This window comes from Marmota marmota, unplaced genomic scaffold (assembly GCF_001458135.2).
Source record: "Marmota marmota marmota unplaced genomic scaffold, marMar, whole genome shotgun sequence".
NCBI lineage: Eukaryota > Metazoa > Chordata > Mammalia > Rodentia > Sciuridae > Marmota > Marmota marmota.
This window is the reverse complement of record NW_025999990.1, coordinates 21,717,904-21,743,950: the sequence shown is the minus strand read 5'-3', so window position 1 is coordinate 21,743,950 and position 26,047 is coordinate 21,717,904. Positions and strand designations below refer to the sequence as shown.

Genomic DNA, 26,047 nt, shown 5'->3' with positions numbered 1-26,047 from the left:
CATAGTACTTTGCAATATAAGAAGGTTTTTTTAATGTTTAATCTCATTGAGTCTCAGACTCAGCTATCAAATGAGATTGAATCTTATTTGAGACTGGATCAATAGAGTAAAATAAATAGCAATATCCATTTTTCCAACCAATCTGTCAGGCTATGGTACTCAAAATCCCTCTACTCATCCCAGATGTGAAGCATCGCTAGTTTGAGGCATGTCCCTGGTGGTGGAACTGGGAAGAAAGAGCATGTAGGGGTCTCCAAAGTCAACTGCATATATGTAAAGAGGGGAAAACCAAAGGAAGAACTCCAACCACCTCCATTTCCTCATGGAGTCTCACCTTTAGCAGCTCAGATGGCAAGGGGGTTTTGTGCAAATGTCCAGGTTTGCTTGGTGTCACAGATTTTGCTCTGTTTTCCTGAAACTCAAAGAATATTGGGAGTTTTAGAAGTATTATTTGAAAGCAACAGGTTAGAGAGAATCACTGGGTGGTGGCCCGCGCGGGGACCAGGAAGCCATGACTGGGCATCAGGAAAGTCATGTGGTTTGGAGAAGGCAGAAGAGCCATGTGATCATGAGTGCAGGCTCAGGAGCTAGGCTACCTGGGTTCCTATTCTGACTTTGCCACATACCATCTGTGAGAACGTGGACCAGTCACTTTACCTGACTGTGTACCTGTTCTGCCATCTCTAAAATGGAAATCATGAGAGCGGCGACCCCTAGAGAGTAGGACGGGAAGAGGCATCCTGGGTTCAGATGCTGTTCAATGGGGAGCTGTGTATGAAGATTCAAAGTTGCCGGGAGACATGGCGAGGAAGCCAAGGGCACCTGTGGGCTCTCTCAAGAGAAGGATGTGGATACAAGTGCTGAGGGGACATTGGGATCGTGCTCCAGATGTGCGGAAGCAGGAAAGAACCTGGACTGAGGATTTCGGCTTCAGCCCTGAAGGGCGATAGACACAGAAGATCTATCATCTAGCATCTGCTGTCTGCAGCCCCTAGAGTGAGGTCAATGAAAGCTGAGCAGCACAAAAGGAGCTTTCTGGAAAGGTTTGCCGCAATGGGCATTAGTATAAAGGCATCTCTTATCCTGATTCCTATCATTAGTCTCCATTTGCTGTCACAGGGTCAAGTACTGGCAATTTGTCTTCCATGAACATATTCTTCTCGGAATATAAGGAGAGGGAAATTGGCATCACAGCAAAACCCAGGGTGCCCTGGCAGCTTCTGGACAAGAGCCCCATACTCAGGGGGTAAAACCCTTCCCTGCAGGCCATGGAGATCCTATGCCCCCAAATCTCTCCACTCTCCTGATTAAGAGTCTTCTTTTCTTCCTACCATTGGGCTTGAAATGATCAATTAATGATATATGTGATTTCATAAACCCCTCCCCAGGCCCCTCAGCTGTTTTACCTCCATGACCTGTACGAACAGAAAGAGAGATTAAACTGTCTGAAGTCCAGCCCCCTTTTTTGAAGCATAAGAAGCTAGGACCTAGAGAGATGCATGACTTAGCTAAGGGTGCATTAACCATGCACGTGACTCTTTCTGAGTTCCAGTGTCCTTATATGTTTGTGAAGCTGTAATGGAGAGAAGGAGTGAAGTCATTTGTCAGCAGAAGTCTAGATGACCCTTCCTTATAACCTCTCCCAGTGCCAGCAAAGTATAAAAATCTAGATGTTTGGCATCGTGAACATTACTGATGTATACATAAAGTTATCCTTTGGGGCACAAATGAAGGTGAAATACAATAATAAGCATGAGGTGCTCTCTAGATAGTGTAGGAAGTTCCCAGATTGAAGGACCATGTGTGACTGTCAGTTCCGGGTGAGGGTTGATATTTGGAGATCCCTTAGTTTACCAGTGTGACATGTCTGCCAAGTGATTCCATAAGCGTGACCATTGAATCCAAACTTTCTCCAGCAAAGGGAAGGGCATCATCTCAGAAGAAGCTAGCTTGCCGTTCCATTTCCCCAGGCCTCCTCTCTCTCAAGTTGTGAGCAAATGAGTACCTTCAGGTGGAAATAAAGAAGGTTCAAAGCAAGGCTACTGCTGGGGACTGGGACGTTTTCTAAGATTTTGGTTTTGAACTTGTTTCCAGATGCTCTAGAAGAGCACAAACTCACCCTCTTCACATTGCTCTCAGTCCCCTGTTTGCCCTTCCAAGAGCATCCCATGTGGTCCCACTGGGGGCTGCTGGTGTGATGTCACATAAATGCATCTTCTCTGCCTCCAACAAGCTGTGTGACCTCGAGCACATATCTCCTGAACTGGGCACCAAGACCCTCACCCATGTGAAAAGGGATGTGGCTGAGGGAATAGCTATCTGAAAACATATGGGGGGAGGGTCGCATCTGCAGATCTCCATTCCCAGAGCCTCCACTCATGCAGGGAACACGGGCTCTTCAAAAAACACTCACGGAGTCAGAACAAGGACAGTCTCCATCCTGCTCTGATATTCAGGAGCTAGATTTGGAAACTAGAAGCTCTCATTCTATGATCTCTCTCCCTTAAATGTACGACTTTGATCTTGACTTTGAGAGAGGCACTCCATTTAGGTGAATCTATAAATGTGTGCAGAAGGCCTGCCTTAACCAGCCCTCGAAAACTATACATCAGGAGACCTCATCTGAGACCTAGAGAAAGCAGCATTCAGAAGCGCATCCTCGCCCTCCCTTGTAGCATGTCTCCTTCCTCCAACCCTCAGCCATTTCCCACCAGGTACCCAAGTCCTCTTGTTGTCCCCACCCAAGTCCGCTCCTGTTGGTCAGCACCCCACGTTCTAGACTCTTGCATCTTCCTTTAATGCTGAAAACTGCTGTCTAACACAGAGCCGTTGGGGTCTGAGGGATTGAGAGAGCACTGTCAGGAAGATGTGAGTGATCTATTTCTTTCTCACTCCTATTCTCATCTAAGAGGAAATAAGAGTGGCTTAGCCCAGGGGTGGTCCTGACATGCTGGTACGCCGGGCAGCCAGCACAGCCAAATAAAGAAGAAAGGGAAAGACAGAGAGTTCTTAATGGTGGTGTTCCACCAATCACAGTGGCCACTGTGTTCTACCCACCACCACCTCCATGATGTGCCTTCCCAAATCTTCCCATTAAAGTATTGTCCCTGTGTGTATGCCCACTCTGCCTTGGGGTAGGGACAGCCCATAATCTATGATTCAGGGAAATTTTTTACTATTCCTGAAACCCCTCCATGATAGAATTTTCCTTTGTAAAAATTTTAGCTTGTGAAAAACTAGTGTTGGGAGGTCCTGGTTATAAGTAAAACTGTGAGAGTCCTAGTGAAGTTCATTTGACCCAACAATAAAGACTATAAAGAAAGAAAATATCAATAACATTCCATATCGTTTAAATTATTAATAATGGGTACTAATGAGTTCTGCACTATTAATTCCATTTACCATCCCTCCCTCCCTGGAAAGTTTTCATGTTCATCCTCCCCTGCAGTTTTAATGAGATACTTGTAAATCCATTTTGCTTTGCTGCAGAAAATACTCACCACTCATTTGGAGTGAGCAGGCTTGGACCTCGGGTGTCTGAGATTTTATTGGCTTCTGCCTCCTGAGTCTTGCTGTAAAACTTGGAAGCTAGCTAGAAAGAGAAAAGCTTTTGACTTGCCTTTATTTAACTTATTTGGTCCAGCTGAGTGGGCACCTTTTTTTTTTTTTTTGGTACTAGGGATGGAACTCAGGGGCACTCAACCACTGAGCCACATCTCCAGCCCTATTTTGTATTTTATTTAGAGACAGGGTCTCACTGAGTTGCTTAGTGCCTCGCTTTTTCTGAGGCTGGCTTTGAACTTGCAATCCTCTTGCCTCGGCCTCCAGAGATGCTGGGATTATAGGTGTGTGCCACTATGCCCAGCCTGAGTAAGCACTTTTCAAACCCTTTTTGCAATATCTGGTATCCCAGGCCCTGGCACCTAACCCAGTTCCTCCTACCAGCTTTCTGCTCCTTCCATGCTCACAAAGGCCATTTAAAGCCAAGACTGCTCATCTTTGGGAGGCTCCAAAAGCTTCACCCCTATTCTTTTACTCCACCATGTCCAGACCATTCTGTTTCTTTTTATTCCCAAGACTGACAACCTGCAATCACAGTGGCTCTTATTTGCTGAGCAGATAGGCAAAAAAGCACCATCTACTAGAAGTTTGCAGTGTTGGGGAACTTGCCCTGGAGAAAGTGTTTTGTAGCTACTTAACTCCTTTGCACTGAGGGCCACTGGACTTAGATAACAAGTCATCTCCAGAAACCATCTAGGTTATGCATAACTATGCAATTTATTAATGAGAATTTCATTTGCTTTCTTCCTCCCTGGCTAGGAGCAGGATTCTTAGTCATCCCTGGGTGGCAACAGACTAATTAATCTCCTTTTAATAGGGCTTCATTTAATTTATGGGATGAAGCCCTGGGATCTATCTCTCAAGTCTACTAGAAAGCCTCAGATTTTGAGATCAAATTGTCTAGAATAATTTGGTTCTGCAAAGACATACTTCTAAAACAAAATCCATGTGGGTCATTGGAGCCTAAGATGGAGCCCATCAATGCCTATGTGATATGACATGAAGGGGCAACCAAACACTTTCAGATTCCAACCAGAGTTACTTGTTTCACAAGTGCCTAAAATTACATCATTTGTGAGTAATCATGTACTTGGGAGTATTGCTCATCTCCAGTATTTTTTTTTAAAGACAAAAATCAAAAAGAGATTGCAACCCATCAGCTGTTTATAATTACTGTGAACTAACACTAGATTGTTTTCCTTCCTGGGAAAGTCAGAGGTGATACAGGGCCTGGGATCACACAGGTGGGAATTAAAAAGGGAAGATGGGGTGGGAGAAACGCAGAGGGTGGAGTAGAAAGTGTAAAACAAGAACTTCATATTTTCCCAGCTGCCAGTCTTTCTGCAAGAAACCTGGCCTTCTCCAAGCCCCAGAAAACATCAAGTTATCATTAAAAGAGTGACAAACCCCAAGCAAAAAAAATCAGTGTTTCTGTTTTCATAAATACAAAGACAACAACATTTCTTTTTCCCTCTTCAGCAGTTTCAAACACAGGGCAAATATTTTCATACTACACCATAAATCTAGAGTCTGTTGAGATATAGGGCATTTCTTCGTCAACTGTCCCCCATAACAGTATTGAAAGGGAAATAAAACCTCAGTACCAAAGGCATAGACTTTTAGAGCTGGCTGACTTGCTGGAGCCAAGCCCTGGTTTCCGTAGAGAGTCTGTGGGTCTGTGTCTTGCATTTCGAGCAGGCGAGGGACCTGCGCACCATCTAGCAGAGCCCATAAATTTCCCAGTTTTAGGATCCCATAGTGGGACTGCCAGGCAGGAGGTATATACTGTCCACTGGAGTCTGGGTTCTGAAATGTACAATTGGAATTGGAGCAAAGGAAGAGTGTAGTCAAAGACGATGTTCTGCCTCAGACTATTCCAGGTGATTGAAATATAGCCTTTTAAGTACTAGGGAAACTCTGGAGCTTTAATTATTTAGTAGGGAAGCTTTCTAAATGATAGTATATATTCCTTGAGATGCCTGAGGTGGAAAAGCTTTGAAAGCAGGTGGATTGACATTTGAGTCCCAGTTCTACACTTAAATCTGCAAAGGTTCCGTGGGGGTTTTATTTTTGTTTTTTTGTTTTGTTTTGACATCTTTGCATTCTCATTTCCTCTCTAGCAAAAATGGGATCATGCCTAATTTGCAGAGTTTTGTGCAGCTTAAATGAGGCACTCGGCAAAACGCTTGTCACCTATAAGCCATTCAATATTTGGTTTCTGTTATTGTCACTGACACCATTATGAAGATTCCTTCCATTTTAAAACAACACATGCTGAACATACACTAATTTTTGTTGCCCTTCTGGTAATTGTCTGACAAATGTCCATTTTTATAATGTGTTCTGATACAGAATGCCTTTTGGAGCCCAAGAAGTGTACAGGCCAGTTCAGCCCCAAATAAAGAGTCCCATCTGCCACCACTCATGGGTTGGCCTGCTTCTCTTTATGGCATGAGCTGTGCACCACCAAGTCACCATATGAAGCCTCTGCCCCTTTGCTACCTCTAACCTGGGTTCCCTGTAAGTCAGGTGAACAAGAAATACTTGGGTGGAGTAGTGAGGAACACCCAGCTCCCTCAACCAAGCAGCTGTGTGACTTTGGTCTCCCAAAAGCCTCAGGAAAAGAGCTGGCAGTGATGTCACTGTTTTGTGGGGCAGAGTGAGGATTAATAGAGACAATGTGGGGGCAGCTTCTAGTTTAGAGGCCTCTAGTGTCAGCTGCATTGTAGATGCTCAGTAAATGACAGCTATTATTATAGTTTGAAGGCCACCAGAGAATGACCAAGGCTGTTCATCTATGGCTTTACACTTGACCCAAGAGTGAGCCTCATCTGGTCATAGTCAAGTGTATAGGATAGTCTTTAACCTTTCAGTCTTTATTTATTTATTTATTTATTTTTTGCATACTTCCATTTTCAGTGAGGGTTTTTCCAGTGTTGGGTGAGTTGGAACCATAGCATGTAGGGGTAAAGCCTTAGTGCACTGGTGGGGAAATGGCTGCAGAATCCCATGTCCAAGAAGGTCTCTGTGTGACAGTATGTGGGATACAGCATTGCATGCAGAGGACATGGGTAACGCTTCATGTAATGAACCCAGGACACATGACAGGCCCTTGGCAAAGACCTACTGAACATGATCAAGCACTTTCATGCAGGGCTTTGCCTCAGCTCTGAGTCTCGAGTCAGCCCAGAATGATCTCCCTGCCCGCCCTTCCCCTCCTCTCTCCATTACTAGGGTGCTTTGCCAGGTTAGTTGACTGGTTGCAAGAACATCTTTTCAAGTCAATGAGATATCCAAATCCTAACACCTAATAACTCAATGAACTGGACAGAATCATTTCTCTTCCTGGGAGCCCCCATTTTCTCCCTAGTTACAGAATAAGAATTCCACCATACCTCCCAACAGAGGGGTGAGGCGCAGAGTGACAACATTACAGGAGCCTAAACCCCCAGCTCTTTTCTTCCCTGCCTATCAACTAGCTGACTCACTGAGGGTAGCTTAGCTTCTCCTCATCTTCAGCTGAAGGATTTGGAATAAATAACCTCACAAGTCCCCATCAGCTCTAAAACGCCATCAACTTCTGAGACAGAGACAAACAGAGATAGAGACAGTCAGACAAGAGCTGTGACTCTGTTTACAGAACTGGTCAGCAGCCTATAAATGTAAGGTCCACTCCCAGTCTGGGATCAAGCATTCTGTCAACTTTTAAGGAAGTCTTATGGATGAATTCATTTTAAAAATTTCAAGTAAGGTAGATTCCAAAGCCTCCTTTATAAAAAATGAAATAAAAAATTGGGATGTGTGGCAAATGTCAAGGTGTGTGTAAGGGGTGTGGTACAGTGTGAGATTTCTTTTCCTTTTTTCTTTTTTCTTTTTTTGCTGTTCTGTCCTCACCTCTGGGAAATGCTGAAAAGTCTGATAGAGGGTCGTGTGCAAATCTGCCCAATGTCAATTCCACTCGCAGAACAGTCCATCTTCTCTAGAGTATGTGTGACCTTTGCAGGTTGTCACATCCTGGGCACAGCACCAAGTGATCCTCCAAGGGGGCTGGCATGGAGGAGCGGGCCCTGGGCCGCGGGGCGGTGCAAGCGGCAGTTTCCGGGCCCTGTGCCAACCTCCAGATAATTGCCAGCAGCGGGAGAGAGGTGGTCGAGGTTGGCGGAGCCTGTCTCTGACAGATAGATTGTCCCCTTCTCAGCGAGGCAGCACCGTGGCAGCAAGATGGAGCAGGAGGGAAAGCCAGAATGCACACGGGGAGGAGAGTAACCAGGAAGAGCTGAGCATCAGAATGAGACAGAAACAGACAATGGAAGGGTAGAGAAATGGCAGAAAGAGGAGAGATGGTGATCACACAGGTAGCAGCTCACAGGAGAAAACAGACACAAAGTTTGAGACAAGCAGAGGAGGCCTCAAGACAGACAGATAAATGCAGAAATGAAAGAAGAGATGAAGAGAAAGCAATCTCCAGAGCAGAGCGGCAGTCCACAGTAACCCTTGGCTGTATTTGCGGTTTTCAGTAAGAAAGATGTAGCTGCCAAAGGAACTGTGTCCATGCATCAAATGCATGCAGAGGAAAAACGAAAAGAGAGCCCCAAATCAGCCACAGAGCTGCATTTTTGCAGTTCTGGTGGCAAAGGGGGGTTCATGAAAGCAGCCAGGCAGGCTTTGGATCCCAGTTTTGTCTCAACTCTCTAAGATCCAGGGCAGGGAGGTGAATGGGCATAGGCAGAGAGTCCATGGCAGACCATGGCCTTCCCTGGCATCCCACGGCAGAACATACAGGGGCCTGGGTCTGGGCCAGAGGCCTCATTCCAACTTACCCATCCTCCATTTTCCCTCTTCCCATCCTTTCTTGTATCCTCCTTTCCTCCCCACCTCCTTTCCTCAGTGCCCTACCTCAGGAGAACCATAAAAACCTACCTGGGACAGGCAGCCCACAGGCTTGGTCAGTCAGATACCCACTGGCCCAGGAAATACTCTCCTCAAGGTGGGGCCTCTGTGGCCAGGGGTCAAGTCCAAATGCAGAGTAACTGGCAGGTTGGCTCGTAGAGAGGCAACTGATCAAGAGGAACAAGATGTGGGAGACACATTACTAAGTATGACATGGAGAAAACTCATGTTGCAAATAGGACATACCTCCACTGGGTGAGAGATGAATAGGACAGTGTTTTCTGACCTTCTAGATGCCCCCAGAGCAGTAACTAACATTTACCTCTTGAGCACTTTCCGTGCCTGGCATTGGGCTAAGAGTGTGTTTTGTTTGTCAGCTCTAGGCCCATAAGGTCTGTATGATTATTCCAGTTGGCAGATAAGCCACCCAGCTTGATTCCACGTGCTTGTCCCAGACAGGTCAGAGCTTGCTGTTTTACACTGAATTGCACAGATTTGCCTGTGTATTAATGTTTCTGCTTTGTGTGAGTCTGCGTTGGATTCAGTTGGCAGGGAAGTGCAGTGGTGGGTGATGGAGAAAAGGAGGACATAGGAAAAAGTGATGAACAAAGAGAGATGGGAGACCTCACCCAGGGAACCTGCAGGCCACTCAGGGAGGGATGGCACTTGCCCCAGGAACTCACCTTGGTACAAGTTAAGAGAGACTCCCGGCTGGAGACTGCTCTGACGGCTCAGCGGAGCATGAAATTCTTTCTGAACATGAGGAGTAATGTATGAGGTCCATCTGAACTGGGCCCACAGGCATGCATTCAAAAGGTGGGATTGTGGAATGCAGAGAGAATAAGCAGCCCGGATGGATGGAATTGTCACGCGAGGGCACAGAGGCTGCAGAAACAGACCACAGTGGGGTTACCTAATCTCCTACTGCACACAACGAGGCTCTTTGAACAAGTAAGGGAGTTGACAGAGGCAAAGCTAGACAGGTAGACTGAGCTTAGAGAATAGAGAGGGTTAAATTTGGGATGCAGTGGTCAGTGGCTGGAGATGTCTAAGCAGAAAAAGAGAAGTGGCTGAGTCCGCTGTGTAGTTCTATAAATGAACCAATGGCCTAACTCACTGATTCTCTCATTTAGCAAATATTCATCATGTGCCCACTCTGCCCCCTGCCCCAGCTAGACAGATGGGCACATCATGAACAAAGCAGGCAGAGACCCCTGCCCTTGGATCCCTGATTCTGGCAGGGACACAGGCATTTTATATCTCAACTTCTGACCCTGGGAGAATGTCCATGTGGGGGTGGGATTTTCAGGGTTCAGAGCAGGCAAGAATCCATCTCCGAGAAACCCACAGTGCTGCTCTGTAAGGACACCTGGCCTTGGGTAGTTGGGGGACAGTACAAGGGCAGCTGGGACTCGTGATGGAAATCACTGACAGAAGGGATTATATTAGCCAGGACTCTCTTGGTTGCAATTAACAAATCAAACTGGCTTAAGCAGTAAAAGGTGATTTATAGGCTCGTGGAGCCAAGCTCCTGAACACTGAGGTGTCAGAGCTGGCCTCATGAATAACTAGAATTGGGGATATTGATACCACCCATCCCTCAGCCCCCACTCATGCTTTCCTGTGGCTGTTATGTCATTTCTTCAAATGGGCTGTTGTTGAGAATCTGGCATCAGCCCCGTCAGACTGATATTCTGACAGTTCAATAGCCAGAAATGAAAGTTGGCTTTCACTGTGCAACACTAATATAGGAACTGACTAGCTTAGGTCACATGCTAACCTCTCAGGCCATCATGATAGCCAGGGAGGTGAAGTTCTAGGCTGCACCCAGTCTGGACTACCTGCTCCCCTCATAGTTGTTAGGAAAGGAGGGGGTAAAAATAATAGGTGTCTACTACCATGACTGAGACAACTAAAAACTCGCTTTACCTAAGGGACAATTTTGCTGAAGGGTGACTTCAGCCACCTTCCAAAGCACATAATATTAAGGTTGTTTCTACTCAGACTGGGTTAGAAATGTTATTCTCCCTCACCCAACCTTCCGTGCATGCAAATTATAAAATGATAGCATAGAACCATTTAGAAGGGGGAAAAACATTCTATAAATGAGCTCTCTTAGAGGAAGGGAAACAGAATCAATTTGAAGACAGTGTTGGGGGGTCAGGGAGAGGAGAGTTACTCAAAACAAAACCAAGTGCCAGCCAATTCCAGGGCTCACCAGAGCTGTATCAGCAGAGTCTCTGCCCACCTTTGCAGAGCATCAAGGAGGTACTTCCTTCCCCTCCACCACCAACCTCCACCCGCACTTCCCAGCAGGATGGGGATACTTGGTCAGAGCAGTGCCTGCAGTTGGAGGCTCTTCATTAGCTGAGAAGGCCAGCCCTGCAGGAGGCCCTGATTTGAGAAGCAAGAACAATTTGAAAGGATGCAGGAAGCATTAAGCCAGAACAGTTCTCCAGGGGGTAGCAGAGCTAAGTGGAAACTCCAGCAAAGAGGACCAAAGGAGGAAGGAGTGAGGCCGTCATTCAGAAAAGAAAAGAATGCTTGCCATCAGGGAAGAAGGCAACATCTTCACCGGGAAGGAGAAATCAAAGCAAAATGAAGAGAAATGTGAGCAAAAATCGATGCTTTAAAAATATACATTCATACTTCCAGAGAGAAGTTCTAGAAACTCGAGCAAGTATAGCAGTTTGCTCCACTGTGAAGAATACCGGACTAGAAGCAGGAACTGGGAGGTTTGGCCCACTTTCGCCAGCGGCATGCTGGGTGGTCTTGCACTCTTGACTTTATTTCCTCATTTGTAAAAGGAGTTGACACTCCACGTTGTATAGAGCACAGCGTGATGTGAGGGTCCACTGAGACGGTGGAAAGGAAGCAGTTTTTATAATATTAAGCAATTCTATTGTATTTAATTAGGGCAGGTGAATACTTATGAGATGACAATTAGAAATTGGGGTCATTCTAATGAAGGAAAAGAGGAGGAGACAGTCTAAGGCTTAGGATTCAGGTGAGCTAGCATCCTGCTAAATGACAGAAACAGAAGCAATGGATTCTATATTCCAAAAAAGCATTTATGATTGCTAAGTACCTACTATATTCTCAGTCCCTTGTAAGATGTCAAGAATAATGTAGAAGAAGCATAAAATATGATCCCTGAAGCTTATTGTCTATCTGATGAAATGAAACATGTGCAAATAAAGTACAAGTCACAGCATGAATTAAGGTAAAAGTCAAACTGAGTTGTTGATAATAAACATCAGAAGAGTTCAAAGTAGAGATCTGTGGACTGAGGGGCCTGGAGAGTTGCCCCTGATCTTGAAGCAGGATTTGGAGAGATATGGAGAGAGAGGGAGGAGGACATAAGGAAGGTAACTAAGAAGCAGGTCAGAAAGAACATAGAGTTGATGTATATGCATGGCATGGGTGGAGGGGTGTCAAGTGTGCCTGAAATGTGGGAGTAACAGGCAATCACTTTGAAAAGGGCATTTTTGTTCAGGTTGTAGGAATTCTTGATATTAGACAAAGAAATTGATTGTAAAGGAAAGTGACCCATTGGAGACCTTGGAGCAAAGCAGCTGCTCAATCAGCTGGTAGATGGATGCAGGGACACAATTCTGCATCCACAGGGGAGGTCGAGACTGGTAGCAAAATACTCAGAGAAGCCCGGAGATGCAGTGGGTCAAGTGGTGCAGAGGAAATGAAGACTAACGGAAGAATTGGCAGGCCTTTGTACCCAACCTACATGCATAGGAAATGAAGAAAGAAGGTGGAGTAAAGGTTTCTCTGGGTTAGTTACTGGGTTAGTTACACCTGGGTTAGTTACACCTGGGTTAGTTACACATGGGATAGTTATGGGCTTTGAGCATCTACTAATCATGTCATATGCACACTGGGGTTGGAAGCAAAGAAGGTTTCCCAGAAAATGTGAAATGTTCATGAAAGTCTTTTGTTCACCTGCTACCAGAGGGAATAACAAGTGTCCAGGGAGAGGAAATGCCACAGGACAAGGCAAACATGAGGAGGTATGGAGAAAAGAGTCCCTAATTTGGGGGATGTCTGTATACATGAGGAGAGGGAGATGGCTAGAGCACTAGGCAGGCTCAGAGTGTGGAGGAACCAGGATTCATGCAGCAGGTCTGGAGAGCTACAGAAGCATCGACAGGAAGGGAGACACAGTCAAAATTTTCTTAAAGCTGTTGGTGCAAATGCAAGGCATTGAAAAGTAAAGATAATCTGCAAATGAAACATAATGTGACTCCAAAACCATTCAGAATTCTCTAAAGAAATTGCATTATTCTGTTTCTATTTATATATTTCTTCCTTTTCTTTTTAGTTTAATAAATGTTACTGCTATCTTTTTTGGTGCATAAATATTCATAGTGCTTAGAGCATTGTTGTAAGTTGCAAGAAAATCCCCGTCTTTGTGTCATTTACTGTTTGATATGTTGAAATCAATCTTGTCTGATATATTTCGGACATTAAAATTAGGATCTCTGAGTTTTTGTTTTCATTTTTTTTCTGTTTTGTTTTTTGCTTATTTGACTATTTCTGGTCTTTTCTGGCCTTTGCCCATTTTTTATTAATTTTCAATCTTCTAGTCATTTTGTTTTAATAGTCTCTTGCTCGAAGTATCTAATTGATTTTTACTTTATAATTGAAGCTGAGGAATTATTTTGACTGATAAACATTTTACATTTATATTTTTGATAACATGGATATGCAGAGAGAGGGAGGAGGACACAAGGAAGGGAACTAAGAAGCAGGTCAGAAAGAATGTAGAGATGATGTATATGCATGGCATGGGTTGAGGGGTGTCAAGTGTGCCTGAAATGTGGGAGTAACAGTCAATCACTTTGAAAAGGGCATTTTTGTTCAGGTTGCAGGAATTCTTGATATCAGACACATTACCACTATGTCTTGCCCACATTCATAATGTGATTTGTCTTAACATTCTATACTTTCTGTTTCTGTTGCTTCTTTTTAAAATTTTACTTATGGTCTGTGGCTTGTTTTATTTCAATGTAGTTTGCATATGGTTTCATAGATATTTATCAAAAGGTTTTAATATATTCTATTCTTTCATTGGTTATCTTTATGATACTATAAAATGTGTTTATTCCCTTCACTATTGACTGTGAGCTCTGCAAGCTGGTGAAATTTATGATGTTCTTCTTTTTCAGCCTCTTACTTTCCTTCCATATTCAATCATAATTGATGGCGATGATGATGATGATGATGATAACCTCGGTCAGCTTTTTCACTGCTGTGACTAAAAGACTCAACCAGAACAATTATAAAGGAGGAAAAGTTTATTTGGGGGCTTACTGTTTCAGAGGTCTCAGTCCATAGATAGTTGGTTCCATTCCTTGGGGCTAGAGGTAAGGCAGAAGATCATGGTGGAAGAGTGTGGCAGAGGAAAACAGCTCACATGATGATTAGGAAGCAGAGAGAGAATCCACTTGCCAAATATAAAATATATACTCCAAAGGCATGCCCTCAATGACCCATCTCCTCCAGCCATAGCCTACCCACCTCCAGTCACCACTCAGTTAATCCCATCAGGGGGATTAATTCACTGATTGGACTAAGGGTCTCATAACTCAATCTTTTCTCCTCTGCACCTTCTCGCATTGTCTCACACATGAGCTTTTGACGGACACCTCACATACAAACCATAACAATAATGATGTTTCTGCTAATTTTTACTAATATCCTTTCATACAGATTTCTATTATTTGATTCATTACCCTTAAGTACCAACTTTAGATCATTCACTATTTGTCACCTTCTCTCTCCCCTCACTTTTAAAATTTTGTTAGTTTCAGTGTTTTTATCATTTTGGTAACTCACAAATATTTATATTGTTTTTTCCATCATAATTGCCCCAGTTTGTTATTTGTTTGACATAATCATACATTACATTTATTAAAAACTCACCACCAGTCTTTCCATCATAGTTTCTCCATTCTCTACTGGTGGGTTGAAGTTCAGCTTCTGGTGTATTTCCAGACAAAATCCAGGTCACATGTGTGCTGGGTAATAGGTGTTTCATGTAACATGTGTACCTGAGCAAGAGTTGCAGTATAAAAAAAGGTATTTAATTCTTAATGAGGTTTTGTAAGCATCATGTTGCTGTGGTAAGCTGTGAAACCTACTTAACTTTCCCCCTTCAGAAAGAGATTTTGTACTTGGTTTTGCTTTATTTTGTTAGTGTTGGTTTTTGTTTGTTCAAATGGCAAGAGGATTTCTTCAACACTGGGGTTGATATCTCTGTATCAATTTTTCTTGAGACAGTTTATATTTTATTTCTTATTGTTTTTTGCTTTCTTTGTAGATTTAAATACTTTATTTCTGGGAATATTTTCATCTTATTCTTTCCAATAGATTTTCTGTTCTATTTTTTTTTCCAATACTCTTCCTCAAGTTCTGCATTTATTCGTATGCACAGACCATTTGGATCCATTTACTTCCATGTCTATCACATTTGTTCTTGAGCCTTTTTAACCATGCATTACCCCTGTGTCTTGCCCACTTCATCAATCCTGTTCTTATGCGTGTTTTGTATTTTGAACAGGATCTGTGCACCTTCTTGTCTCCTCTGATGGGTTCCTAACTCTTGGGATGCCTTTTGTCTCTCATCTGCTTTTCTTCTGAGCTCTCTCTAACAGCTCACTTTTGTCTGTCAGTTGTCTTGACATTTCTTCCCGGAGCTTTTAATTTATATGATTTTCTTCATTACAAAAAGTTTTTGTTGTTCTGTTTGGTTTTAGTTTCCATATTTTTAACTGGTGCATCATAGTTGCACATATTGATGGGATTTGTTGTTACGTATTTGTACATGCACACAATGTAACAATACAATTTGGCCAATATCCCTCTCCAGCACTTCCTCCTTCCTCCCTCCTCCCATCTTCTGGTCCCTTTCCTCTATTCTACTGATATCCCTTTGCTTTCCATGAGATCAACGCCCCCTCACACCTTTCTTTTTCCTTTTTTCTCTCTAGCTTCCACATATGAGAGAAAACACATCACCCAGACCTTTGACTTATTTCACTTAACAAAATAATCTCAAGTCCATTCGTTTTCCTGCAAATGACAATTTTATTTTTCTTTATAGCTGAATAAAACTATTGTGTATATATACCACATTTTCTTTATCTATTCATCCACTGATAGACACCTAGGTCAGTTCCATAGTTTGGCTATTGTGAATTATACTACTATAAACATGGGTATGAATATATCACTATAGTATGATGACCTTAATTCTTCAGGATGAATATGGAGGAGTGGTATAGCTGGGTCATATGGTGGCTCCAAGCCTAGTCTTTTGAGGAAACTTGTACTGATTTCCGCAGTGATTATACTAAAATATAATCCCACTAACAGTGTAAAAGTTTTTCTTTTTCTCCACATCCTCTCCAGCATGTATTATTGTTTTTATTCTTGATAATTGCTGTTCTGACTAGAGTGAGATGAAATCTCAGGGTAATTTTGAATTTTATTTCCCTAATAGCTAATGATGTTGAACATTTTTTTATATATTTGTTGACCAGTTGTATTTCTTCTTTTGAGAAGTATCTGTTTAGTTCATTTGCTCATTTGTTAATTGTGTTATTTTTTGAGTTCTTTATATAGTCTGGGTACTAATCTTCTGACAGAAAAGTAGCTAGCAAAGATTTTCTCCCATTCTATAGGTTCTATCTTAACATTCTTAATTATTTCCTTAGCTTTATTGTTTTGTTGTTGTTGTTGTTGTTTTTCTATTTGTTCTATGGTAATTTTCTTGGTATACTTTCCTTTTGTTTCATGGCACAATTGAGTATATGATCTGTGTCTATTTGTTTTCTCTGATTATTACCTTCTCCTAGAGTATGTTTAAAGAACTCCTCTAATGGTTTCTTTTGTATTCTGGCTCCTATTTGATTGAGATAAACTCTTTCTTTAGAGGCTGTCAGCCTATGATAGCATCAAGTAAAGTCTCTCTTATTCACAGGGATGCACCTCCAACACAGGGTTGTTTGTATGTGCCCATGTACATGTTGACTTAGCCTTCCCTTTTTTCCAGAAAAAAAAAGAAGATATTGGAATCAAAAGACTAATTTGTATAGAAACTGTCTCCTAAGGTCTTCTTTACTAACAGACATGCTTTAGATGGCATGTCTAAATATTTTCCTGCCTGTTCCACCTTCCCTGTTCTTAATGGAGCCAAGCAATACGTGGGATGCTTTTATAGCAGCCCATTCACCTTGGACCAGTTGTTTCCAAAAGATAATGGCACTTGTGCCATTGTTCACAAACCCACTTTGCTTGAGGTCTTTGTTCATACACAGCTTTCAGCATTTATCTGCTCTAGGTTAAACTTTCCAGCTTTGGGCAGCCTTTTGCCAACGAAGGCGAGGCTTGTATTTCTGTTTCACATTTTCCTTCTTGTTTTGGAATGAATTCAGCACAAGTGGGCAGGGCTGTCTTAATACAGCCATCATAAAATCATCATAAAAGGACTGTGCACCCCTGATGGTCCCAGTGAATAGCCAGTACCCAATACTGTATTAGAAAAGAGAAGGTCCTTTATAAATATTTATTAAATGAAGTAAATAAATCTAAAAATGAGTAAGCAATTTTTAAATAAAATAGTAGAGACATAACTGCATTCAGAGCCTCTAAACTCATCTTTTTCATTGTACATCTTCACAGAATTAAAGTCAGAATGATTTATTTCTACCCCATTTTGGTAAGAAACATGGATAATCTATAAGCTACAGCAGCAAGCCCTTGAGTCCTACAACAGACTGGACTCAAGGGCTTGCTTCTGTAGCTTATAGATTATCCAGATGCAGCCAGGGAGGAAAGATTCTGTGAGAACTAGAACACTGTAAGATGTGGACACTTGTGGGACCCCTTGTGAGTTCCATGGGCATCTGCAGCATGGTGGATGGCCTCCTAAGCAAAGCTCAGCCTGACTCAGTCAGTAGAGCTACTAGGGTAGGTTTCTCTCTCGTTTCCTACTCACAAGTGGAGGGAGGCTTTGACTCAAGGAATCTATACCTTAAATCTCCTGAGAACAAGAAGTATGTTTCAGACTACACCTGTGACTTTTTATGGGGATGTAATAGGCATTTGAAATATGCACATGTTCATTTCTAATTTTACTTGACTCTGTAGGTAACACCAAAAAAAAATGTCATATCTGCCCAAAACACTTCAATGTCTAAGCACAGGCAAGACTCCTCATTCTTTTTAGAGATCATCATGGAAATTTTCCTTTCTATTCTTCTGTTATCTTGAGTCATCCGAATTCTCCAGATTGCTCATGCTATGTACACTTCTCACTCCTGAGCTGACCACAGTTGGCCATCCATACCAGCCCAGACCTGTTTCCATGGAGTGCCCATACCTGCCTAGACATCAGTATTAAATGAGTAAGACAGCAGGAAAGAGATGCATTTCCACAGTCTGCATTAGTGTTCTCTTTAGAAGTGCAATGACTGGCCATTTCTCCCCAAGTTGGACACATCAGTGATGTTTCTTTCAGACACACTGATATTACCCCCATAGTTAACCTCACCAAAGCTCCCTCTTATATATATACCTGAAAACCTGTGTTCACTCCCATCTAACCCCTGCTCTGGTGTCTACATGGGTTTTCATTAGGGTACCAAGCATTCTAGTTTTCCAAAGCTGTCCCAGTTAATGTCTGGTGTCCTGTCCAGCTAAGCAGTTGTCCTCATCAAAAGTGAGTTTAATTGATGAATTACAAATTCTTCCATTAGTACAATGCTCAACTTTCAAAATGCAACATGAGTCAGAGTATCTCTAGTTATATACAAAGTTCTTCTCTCCCTCACTCCTTTGTAGAAGACTATTAAGACTTACCAAGAGATGAGGCAGACAGACAGGCACCCAAACCACCTGAGGATGGTTGGGGAAAGTTGATAATATTGCTAGATAGGCTCAGAGAAGTTTGTGTGAGCCTTGAAGGAAGAACCCATCCCAAAGATTAAGAAAGAGGAGTATGACTCCCTGTCCAGGGAAAACGTTTTGGAATCATGTAATCCTTCGACCAGGAAGGGGACCACTTACGGAGGACAGGTATTTTGTGTGGCTCTCATTCCTCCTTTTGTGCCTATACCTCCTGGCCAATAATGCACCAGTGATCTCTGTTATTTCATTTATTTCAGTGACTTTAGGTCTTGGTTTTGGTCATAATGGTGATCTATATGAGCCATCTACAGTGGGCATGGTTAATGAATCCTATTTTATTGCTTAATTAAGAATTTGAAAGTCCCGCAAATTACTGCAATTAACATGGATTTTTTTCCTCATTTATTTACTTATTTAGATGCCTGAAATTGCACCCTTAGCTTAAGCCAACAGCAGGGCTTAGAGCCTGTTAAAATACATGCCATTTATTAAAATACTTATTCTTCCCCAACAGTGGGGGCAGCAATTTGGAAATGGTGGTGGTATCTATGGGTACAAAATGTTTTGAAAAGAATATCCTTTGAATTCAGCTGGTTGAGCCTGGTAATATAAAAGTTGAATTTATTGAAAAACCTGTTGTGTGACTTAAATAAACTTAGGATTTTCAAAAGAGCCTGTTGTATGTTGACTTCACCTTACCTGTTTTTATTCTTTGGTTTTGTTTTTGTTTCTAATTGGTTTGCATGGAAACACAGCTCAAATAGCAGTGGTTAGAATTAACCAAACATACACTCCCAACTATAGCTATCAGGAGTACAAATAGGTATGATTCTACAGAAAATGTTTGAGAAATAACCTATTAAAATCTTAAATGAAGCCTAACCTTTAAAATCCAGTTATTCCACTTTGAGAAATTTATTCTTAAAATGAAGAATGTGCACCAAGATTTAGCTACAACAATATTCATTGTAGCCTCATTTATAATAGGAAAACAAATAAAATAACCAAAATGTGCAGCAATAAAAGATTGAGTAAATTTTGATACAGTCTTACATTAGAATTCTGAACAGCTACTAAAAATTTGTGGATTATTCTAGTTATCTATGACTGTGATGCCCTAAAAAATAATGACTTGAAACAACCAACATATGTCACAGTTCCTGCAGGTCAGAGACTTGGGCACAGCTTAACAGGGTCTGACTCGGTTTTCTCACAAGACAGCGGAGAAGGAGTCTTCTGGGACCACAGGCATTTAGGCTTGTTGTGGAGAGGAGCCACTTTCAAGCTCATTCCCATGGTTGGGCAGGTTTTAGCTCTTCCCAGGGTGTAGGTCAGAAGTGTCCTGCAATTCCTGGACACATGGGCACTTCTGCAGAGCAGTTCATGACATGGCTTCACCACAGCAAGCAAGTCAGAAGGCAAGAGAGTATGAATCAAGGATAGAGTCTTTTTGTCACCTAATCTCAGAAATGACATCTCAATGCTTTTGCCCTGTTCTGTTGGTGAGAAGTCAGTCAGAGGTTCAACCAACACTCGATGGCAGTGAATTACACAATTACACAATCATGAGACCAGGAGGAGGCAGGGGTCACTGGGACCCATCTTGGGTGCTATTGACCAAAGCTGAAGTCTGTTTATTAGTGAAAGGTATTCATAATATCTTATTCAACAAGACAAGAAAATCACAAACAGTATGTGAAGTATGGTCCTTGTCTTGTAAACTAAAACCAATTTTGTATTTTTTTTTTCTTTTTCTTTTTTCATGAAACAATCTAAGTGTCTCATGGGTTATTAGTAGTTACACCTGGATGGTGGAAAAATAAAGGAATTGGATGTCCTGTTTCTTAATCTGTGTTTTTTGGTTTAGTTTAGAATTTTTAAAAAGAATAAATGTTATTAATTTTTTTAAAAACAGCAATGTGAATGCTCCTGTGTTTCTGACCTGCACTCTCTTTACAGGACTATATCCTGCTTACTACTTGAAGACAAACAGAAGTTCACAAGACCACTGTGACTGAGGAAATTGTAAGTGTGTTCTAGAACTTGCTGCTATGATTGTGTCTTCTAAAATAGCTGTTATCACCAATAATGATACCATGAAAAACTAGAATTATGTTCCTCTCTGAGGTCACTGTTACCACTGAGGGACAGTGATTGGCCTGAGCAGGTAGGAAAGCTGAAGACCTGTCTCCTGTGCCGGTGTCTTCCCAGCTCAATTCTCCGTTGCCTTCAGTCATGACTAGCATAATCACATGGCTATTTCCTCTGCAAAATTCCAAAGGGAGAGGTTCTATTTATATGTCAAAAATAGATGAACAGATCTGACACTGCTGAACATAATTGCAAGTTTGAAAAAGGAGAGGGGATGGGAGAGAAAAGATAAAGTCATTAATAATCTCCACACTTCATTAGTTTTCCTGTTTCATGTCACCAGGAGGGCCTGAGTTGGGATGCTACTAGTTCAGGTTTGGAATGACTTCTTCAGCAATGTAAATGTTATCTTAAGGTCACTTTCTGATGAAAACTACTCTATTTCCAAGCACAGATTTATTGATTGCTTGACAGGCAGATCAGCTGCTCTATACCTACACAGAGCACTAAAAAAAGAAGCTGTTCAGGATGGGCAAGCTGGTACGAATGAGGAAAGAAGGTAGTAGTCTCCAAGATGTCAGGGGATTCAGACCTTTCATACTAGTGGGTCTCTTTTCACTGGGATCTCTAATACAATATCTGTTATAACAGGTAATAGCCAAACCTTGGTGATTTAAATATGAATCATCTTTTTTCCCCTCTAATAAGTTCCAATTTGGAATTTATCTAATTGGTGACTCGGAAACCCACCTGGCTCCTATCTGGCTTCATTGTCTTCTAAAGCCAACAAATTTTAGGTTGGATCATCTGCATCTAAGTGGTTGGTTGGGAAGGAGAAAATGGAGATGGCATGCCATTTCCTACCAACTGTGGCCTACGATTGACATTCATCACTTCCACTCATATCCCATTGGCGGAAACCAGACATAAGGGCCTTCTCTTGATGGAAGCAGCCTTGAGGTAGTTCTTAGATGGCACTCACTTCCCAAAAGCTCCAATATGTGATCTGAGAACACACACCATGAGTTCAATCAAGAAAAATTATAGTGTTCAAAAGTTCCTGCCAGAAAAATTCTGGGTGGGAATTCATACATCCATCATGGAGCAAGAATTAGTTGATTTATCAACTGCCCTATGTGAGGGAATTCTAATACCAATCATATCTCTTTATCATGATAACAAGACTATAAATAAGGCTGTCCTTCACCAGAGGTTCTAGATGTGCCTGCCGATGCTGGAAGTCATAAGAACCCATTGAGGTTTCAAGACATCAGTGTTCTAGCCGCTTTGGTGGGGAAGTAATAATGCTATCAATGACCCTTTACGAAGGCTATAACATAGCAGGTTGCTGGAAATGTCTCCAAAAAACATGAGTGTGGCTCCAGAAAGAGGAAAAGTGAGTAACCACGGGTCTGTTTATTGAGAAAACACTGGCCAGAATCACAAACCCTGGTAGGCAGGTACAATCTGGGATTCACTTCTAAGTCTCTTATAGTTTTGTTTATCCTCCATTCAGCTCATGGGCCTTCTTCAAGCTAACTTTAGGATTAATTCTTCAGTGACTTTGTTTTCTGTTGAATGTAATAGGAAGGGCCAAGTGTTTTCTCTAACCCTAGGTTTGCAATGTAAGTCTTTAGAGATAGGCTGGACTCTGTGTGGGGTGACCTGAATGGCCGGAAGCAATGAGCTGTAGTAGACAGAGACCTCAAGGTGGAGACCGGTCCCATCCCCAGAACTGCTACGGACTGCTGTGAAGGCAATAAGAGTAATTTGGACTCAGATGAGGCCACGTTTTCCCCAAATGTCGAATGGAGTAAATGGTGCGCACCTCTCTACTCCCTTTATTTTCTTAGGAAAATACGGAGAACTTGGGGCTCAGACAAGAAATTTTACAGTGCCTTGAGAATCACAGCATGCTAAGCAAGTACAGCAGAAACTCGCCATTATCTCTGTCCTGCTGCCATTACTATTTTGCAGCCAGCTCAGCTTTTCTTATCACAAAGCAGTTAATAAAGTGGCAACTGTGTTGTTAGCCTCTGGGAGGGCAAAGGAGCCAAGTGAGGCTCTATTTTTATCACATTTTAGTGTCCTGGTTTTCTTTCACAAGTGGATTTGGAAGTCTTTTAATTACAGTAGTATTTTACTATATTTGCTTATGACAAAATTCAGGCTAGAAATATTTTTTTTTAAATACTAAAAAATGGAGGCTTCTCCTAAAGGCTGAGTGAATCTTTCCCAGCAGCCAGAGCACTGACACCTCTGATCCCACCTCCAAGTTTGTTACCTACAATTTTTAACAAATTATTCTCTGCATACCCCCGTCACCCAGAGAAAGAAATATATCTGCAAATCCATTAGTAAAGAGAAAAGTGAGAAAATCCATCAGTCTCAGGGTTTAGTTCATAAACTGGTCACAAGCTAAGAAGGATTTTTTTTTCATGGTCACAAGGAGTTGTGAGAATAGGAAATTTAGAAATCAACATAAAGACAGATCTGAAGAATTCAGTCAAAAAGAAAAGGATTTTCATCCCTGACCCTGGGGCTTGGCTGTTCCACTATTTCCTAAAGCATCTCAGTTAAGCTTTCCTCAGCAGAGTCATCAGAAAGTCAGGTTGGCAGTGCCTCATTAAAAGGAAAAGAAAAGAGAGGCATGGTGGTGCACACCTGTAATCCCAGGGGCTCCAGAGGCCAAGGCAGGAGGATCGCAAGTTCAAAGCCAGCCTCAGCAAAAGCAAGGCACTAAGCAACTCAGTGAGTCCCTGTCTCTGAATAAAATACAAAATAGGGGTGGAGATGTGGCTCAGTGGTTGAGTGCCCCTGAGTTTAATCCCTGGTACAAAAAAAAAAAAAGGAAAAGAAAAATGTTGCAAAATAGGGAATTCAGCCAATTAGAACCATAAAATGTTGAATTGGAAGGAGTTTTGCAACATATGAACCAAAATGTCCATTTTACAAATGAGAGAATTCAGACAGGTGAGCATATATTCAAAGTTGTACAAAAGAACAAGTATTAGGACAATTCTCAAGGGAGTGTATTAGTGGCTGCTGTAACAAATTACCACAAATTTTGGCAGCTTAAAATGGCAATGAAGTTTTATTGTCTTATAGTTCTGTAGGTCAAAGATCTGCTCAGGTCTCACTGGGATGAAATCCCATGTAGTAATGTGTTGATGGGGTTGTGTTTTCTTCTGGAGAGTCGGGAGAGAATCCATTTACTTGTGCTTTTCAGTTTCCAGAGGCTTCCTACATTCCTTGGCTTGTGATTCTTTTATAGTCGAACCTCTGACCACAGCTGAGAAAGTTCTTCCACTTTTAAGACCTCATGTGATTAGACTGAATTTATGGATTTAATCACATCTGCAAAATCACTTTTACCATATAAGGTAACACATGCACAGGTTCCTGGGGATGAGGATGTGCACACTTTTCAGTGGGGGTGGGCACTATTTTGTTTACCACCAAGAAGAGAGGAAGAAGATAGTAATTCAAAAGAGAGTTAGTTGGTTGAAGAAGAAATAGCTGTGGACAACTGTTGCAGATTGGGACCCTGGAAACCAGTATCTGAGATGGAGGCTTACATAGTCAAAGTAAGAATGTTCTTAGGGTCAACCCCTACAGGGGCAGGAAGGGAGGGTGGCAATAATGTGCAGTGGGAAAGGGTAGGCTTCAGGCTTGTCACAAGGCCTAGGTTGACTTCATGGGGATCCCTAGAATAGGATGGCCCTTTGGAATTGTCATGAGGAGCTGAGCATTTAAACCCCTTTCCCTCTGACCTCTGTGACCACATCAAGCAGTCTCTAGGATGTGACCGAGTCATCTCTCTTCTGCCAGCTTCCAACAGTTGTGTAGTAATATGTTCTTCATTTATTAAGCAGAATCCAAGCAGGCGATCACACCTCAGACTAGAGCACCCATTCCTAAGCTTCATGTATCTATGTGATAAAAAAGAAGGTCAACTGTGGTGGGTTCAGAATGATACTTGATTGGTTGATCTCTCAAAGTGGTCCTGGACTCACAACTTAGAAATCAGAAGGGAGAGTGTTATGTGCTTCATCTTTGGTGTAAGGCTAGATGAGATGGTGTCTGAAAACAGAGTAAGATGCATGAAAATGGGAGTAAAAGCAGGTGGGAATAACACGGGGATAGGAGATTGAGATTGTATCAGAAATGCTGTGGATTTCAGAGTTAGCAACAGGCTGTGCTGGCTTTACATCACTGAGACAAATATCTGAGAAAAACAACCTAGAGGAAGAAACCTTTATGGATTTATCTGTGGTGTCTACTACCCTTCTGCAGATGTTGGGCTCACAGCTTCAGAGGTTTTAGTCCATGCTCCATCAGCTTTATTGTTCTGGATCTCAGGCGAGACAAAACATCATGGCGGAAGGCTATAGCAGAGGGAAGCTGCTCAGCTCATCTGGGTAGCAAAGGGAGAAAAGGAGGAAGGGGTGGAAAGAAGACAAACCCTTCCATGGCATGTCTTCAGTGACCTACTTCCTCCAACTAGGTCCCACCGCCCAGTAGTCTAGTCAGCTATCAATAGGTCAGTCTATCACTGGTAAGGTCAGAGCCCCCAGGATCCACTTGTTGACTAAAAGCTCCACCTCTGAAACTTGCTGCATTGGGGACCGTGCTTTCAACACAAGACTTTGGGTGAGATTTCAGATCTAAACCATAACACAGATCATGCACTCTGGAGACTAACATCCAAACCCAAGGCAGAAATCTAGGGCTCTGTCCAAACCACAGCAGAGAACTAAGTGGCCACTGGCAGAGGCTGAGGGCAGGGTAAGTATCATGATAATGGTTTATATACTAACAACTTGCAGCAGGTGGTCAAAAAAAGTACAGTCCAGGATTGGCCATGGAAGTAGCTGGAAAATAGATTAAAACATCCTCTTTAGTAGAACTAAAGAAAGGATAAGAATTTAATTACCAAGGAAAAGGACATTCTGTGTTAGATGAAGCAAGTGGGCGACAGCCTTGAATCATCTGGCCCATGAATGTCACTTGGCCCAAGCCCAAGTCTGATCCTGGCACAGGAATGAGAGATGCTGCAGTCGTGTGAGTAGCAAGGGTTAGAAAGATGCAGGGTAGAGCCATATGCTCACTCCAGGGGAGGTGCTTTCACATTACATCAGGGCTGACCTCACTGTTCATTTTAACTGAATAGTGTCTGCACTCAGCAAGGAGGATATAGAGACAGATTTGTTCACTTCCCTGAACCCCCAAGGATCTCACTCCCTGAGGTCAATACTAAGCATAGCCTCTGCATCTGGGTAACTGCCAGTTGTCCAGACACCGTGGATTACTTGACCACTTCTACCTCTCCACACACCCAGTCTACAAAGCCTAAAAGAAATGATATTTAAGAAAAAGACCAACTGATTCTTTTAGAAGAAGGCAGAGACATTGTGTTGGGTCAAACATATTTGGAAATAAAATAGGTTTGATTCTCCTACAGGCCTTGATTCAAGTGGTGAGGGTAAAGTACTTTGACATGTCAAACATCCTGCCTTCCTGCAAGTCATTTCCACATGTCAGTGTCACCAAGAACACCCATGCCTGGGATTCCTATAGG

General features: G+C 42.4%; 1 protein-coding gene across 3 annotated transcripts in view; it reads left to right on the top strand.

Annotated features, from left to right (window-relative positions):
* The window catches only part of Slc14a2 (solute carrier family 14 member 2), a 435,358-nt gene that overhangs the window by 247,793 nt on the left and 161,518 nt on the right, over positions 1–26,047 (top strand). For all 3 annotated transcript variants that reach the window (XM_048806295.1, XM_015482241.2, XM_048806296.1), the window contains one exon: positions 20,335–20,400. The gene's annotated coding sequence lies outside the window, so the exon portion shown is untranslated. The remainder of the gene's footprint in view (positions 1–20,334; positions 20,401–26,047) is intronic.